The sequence below is a fragment of the Etheostoma spectabile genome, unplaced genomic scaffold (assembly GCF_008692095.1).
Source record: "Etheostoma spectabile isolate EspeVRDwgs_2016 unplaced genomic scaffold, UIUC_Espe_1.0 scaffold00001362, whole genome shotgun sequence".
NCBI classification, from domain to species: domain Eukaryota; kingdom Metazoa; phylum Chordata; class Actinopteri; order Perciformes; family Percidae; genus Etheostoma; species Etheostoma spectabile.
The window spans coordinates 2,220-5,785 of NW_022602739.1; the positions used below are offsets into that span (position 1 = coordinate 2,220).

Here is a 3,566-nt window from a genome sequence, read left to right on the forward strand (position 1 = left end):
CATCTGGTCATTGAGACAGATTTTTGCATTTTTGCATTTGTTCCATGGTGTAATGGTTAGCACTCTGGACTCTGAATCCAGCGATTTCAGTTCAAATCTCAGTGGAACCTTTTTTAAAGCCACAGCACAGGTGAAAAAGATCAACCTTTCAACTTTCCCACATCTAGTTTAAAGTGAGCTTACAGTTCAAAATGGAGCTGAACACGGAGGAGGATTCCTCCCTAACGGCCGCTCTGCTCTGCTCCGTGCCCCCGCCCGTCCGTAATAGTTAAAGCAGATAAAAACAAAAGAACACTCAAAAGCTTCAAGATAAAACTTTTTTAGAAGCTTCTTCACGTTCAAGAGAAGGCCTGTTTCGAGCCAGCCTATGAATTGATTCATGTAATCATTTTCCTGTTATTAATGTTGCATATGGTCTAGCGGTTAGGATTCCTGGTTTTAACCCAGGTGGCCTGGGTTCAACTCCTGGTATGGGAATCGATGTCTAGCCGATGAAGGTCTGCAGCAAGATCTGTGTCATTGGTCCTGTATTAAATGAGAGCTGTATTAGCCCTATGCCCTGATATGCATTTCCCCGAACCTAACTCATGTGATATATGTATCATTTATTTATGTATTTGCCCTGTTCCTGGCATATCTATGGATGTATTCATAAAATCACTGTTATTATTCAACGTGTCAGTCCCATATGGTCTAGAAGTCTGGATTCTGCCTAAATAACCTTTACATGCATTCTTAAGGAGTCCTCTGAAACTACAATCAGTAGATCTGAGAAAGCGTTCAGTTGGTTTGATTTTACATTCATTGGCCTAAGTGGTGTCCAAAAGGTCTTGGTCTGCTCTTAAAGACTTCTAATAGTAAGGAAAACCCTGGTTTTCACCCAGCCCTGGTTCAGCTCCCGGTATGGGAATTGGTATTTAGCTGGTGAAAGATCTGCACGATCTCTGACATTGGTCCTGTATTAAATAAGCTGTAGTTATGTACGTAAAAAGGCAAAAAAAGTGGAAGGTTACTCAATAAGTGTTTAATAAGATTAGCACGTACAGCTGTATCTGTATCTGTTAACCATATGAATTATCTGTATCTGTATCTGGCCAAACCCGGAAGTGGACAGGATTTTAACCTGGAAGTGGGTTAGGTTGTCATGAAATGGGTGGGACTCTGAATCCAGTGGTCTGAGTTCAAATCTCAGTGGAACCTGTTTTTAAGCCACAGCACAGGTGAAAAAGATCAACCTTTCAACTTTCAACATCTAGTGTAAAGTAAGCTTACAGGTGTAATGTCCTTGGTCATTTAGACTGTAAACAGTATGTTGGTGGGGGCATGTTGAGGAGCCACCTGGTTGTTAATGTAATCAGAAGGCTCCAAATTTGACAGTATTGACTGAAGTGATAGGCTTTGACTTATATGGGGGATACACACTTTGCATTCAGTCACCATAAAAATTAGGGATCACTGAAATTTGAACTTGTGTTGCTGCAGTCAGAGTATACAGTGCTCATCCTGAATGGGCCAGTATAGTGCATCAGAATTGCTTGTTGAATGGTCTATTAGCTTTGGAACCCCCCTTTCCCCACAGCTTTCAATTGTCAGATATGGGTGGGGAGTGGGCACTGTGTAAAAAACAACTAAAGAAGTCTCTTGGATAAGAGACAAAACTTCTGCGGAGGACCTTTTACCTAGTCCAATGTCCCTGGCCTAGTTGTGCACTTTTGGGGTAATAGCATGGATCAAGAACCAAAACGGACACATCTGGACTCATTGTGGGAATTGTACGGCAATATTCGACACGTTTAGACCATGAAGACAGTTATCAGTTTATTTCCCATCTGGCAGGTTTATTGTGGACTCAGTTGGACATTTTGAAGATAATTGCACAATGTTGACCCAATTGTCAGTCTATTCCAATGCCATACCATTGTCAAGCACCTTGCCACCCTGGTGACTTTCTTCCATGTCTCCATGAACGCCCATATTTGGACTGACAGTTGAGAAACCTTCCCTTGTTAACTATGACATGGATGACTGAGAACTACAATAGAGTGACATGTTTAATTTAGTATATTATAATTTTTTAAACAGGTCCTACTGAACTTCTGTTGGATCTGTTAGGATGGCCGAGCGGTCCAAGGACCTGCGTTCAGGTCGCAGTCTCCACTGGAGGCGTGGGTTCAAATCCCACTTCTGACAACTAGTGTTTTCATCTGGAACTAATGTCTGACACATGATATCGCGATTAAAGAATTTATCAGTTATTTGTATGTAAGAGGACATGAATGTGCCCAAGAAACGCAATTGCAAGTGCAGCGTTTTGTGAGCATCTTTTCTTGTCAACACATGTAAAGTTACCATGTGTTTGTACACAGTAGCCATATCTACTGCTGTATTCACTGTCTGTGGCAAGTCCTTTAAAACCTGTTTTTGACTTGCTTTTTTCCACATCCTCTGAATGCTTAGCTAACAAAATGACTTAAGTTGGCCTGTAATTGTTGCTTTTTCATCTTTGTTGTGATTGTTGTGTGCCTTTAATATCACACATGTGGATAATATGAAAGAAACTGTCTAGCAAACCCTTGCAACACTTCTGAAGGTTCCATGGTGTAATGGTTAGCACTCTGGACTCTGAATCCAGTGGTCTGAGTTCAAATCTCAGTATCTCCGGATTCCTCCCTAACGGCTGCTCTGCTCTGCTCTACTCCGTGCCCCCGCTGTCCGGTAATAGTTAAAGCAGATAAAAACCTAAAGAACGCTCAAAAGCTTCAAGATGAAACTTACTTAAGAAGCTTCTTCATTCACGTTCAAGAGAAGGCCTGTGTCCAGCCAGACTATGACTTGATTCATGAAATCCCTGTTATTAATATGTGGTCTGTCCCATATGGTCTAGCGGTTAGGATTCCTGGTTTTCACCCAAGTGGCCTAGGTTCAACTCCCGGTATGGGAATTGGTATTTAGCCGGTGAAGGTCTGCAGAAAGATCTGTACAATCTCTAACATTGGCCTGTATTAAATCAGAGCTGTAGTTAGGTAATCTAAGTTATGTGTTTTCCCTTGCAAACGTTTTTTCCAATAACATTAACAAGCATACCGTTAGTTACGTTCCTTGTGTTTGTCACGATTTGGGGAAGTAACATTTGCAGGTAGTGTGGCCGAGCGGTCTAAGGCGCTGGATTAAGGCTCCAGTCTCTCTGGAGGCGTGGGTTCAAATCCCACCACTGCCAACTGCTGAAATGTTACATACATTGGTACAGCACCTTGGAGTAGAGTTTACCAAGGAGCCTGAGCATAGTGATACTCCTGTAATGGGCAGATGCCATTCTTCTTGAAGAGGGGAGCAACCACCCTGGTCTGCCACTCCTTAGGCACTGCCACAGACCTCCACGCAATGTTAAAGAGGTATGTCAACCAAGACAGCCTCTCCTTACAATATTTCTCAACGAATTTAATCAATCCCTGGGGCTTTGCCACTGTGGAGTTCTTTAAACAGTAAAACCAAGGATATTTTTACTACTGTAAAACTAAGTTACAGTAAGGGTATTATACTGTAAAAAAACATGTACAGTTATGATA

At 41.9% G+C, this 3,566-nt stretch overlaps 1 non-coding gene across 1 annotated transcript; it reads left to right on the forward strand.

Moving 5' to 3' along the window:
* Positions 1–3,135: 3,135 nt before the first annotated feature.
* trnal-aag (transfer RNA leucine (anticodon AAG)) lies at positions 3,136–3,217 on the forward strand. Its single transcript has one exon. It is a non-coding gene; the product is annotated as a tRNA-Leu (tRNA).
* The last annotated feature ends 349 nt before the right edge of the window (positions 3,218–3,566 follow it).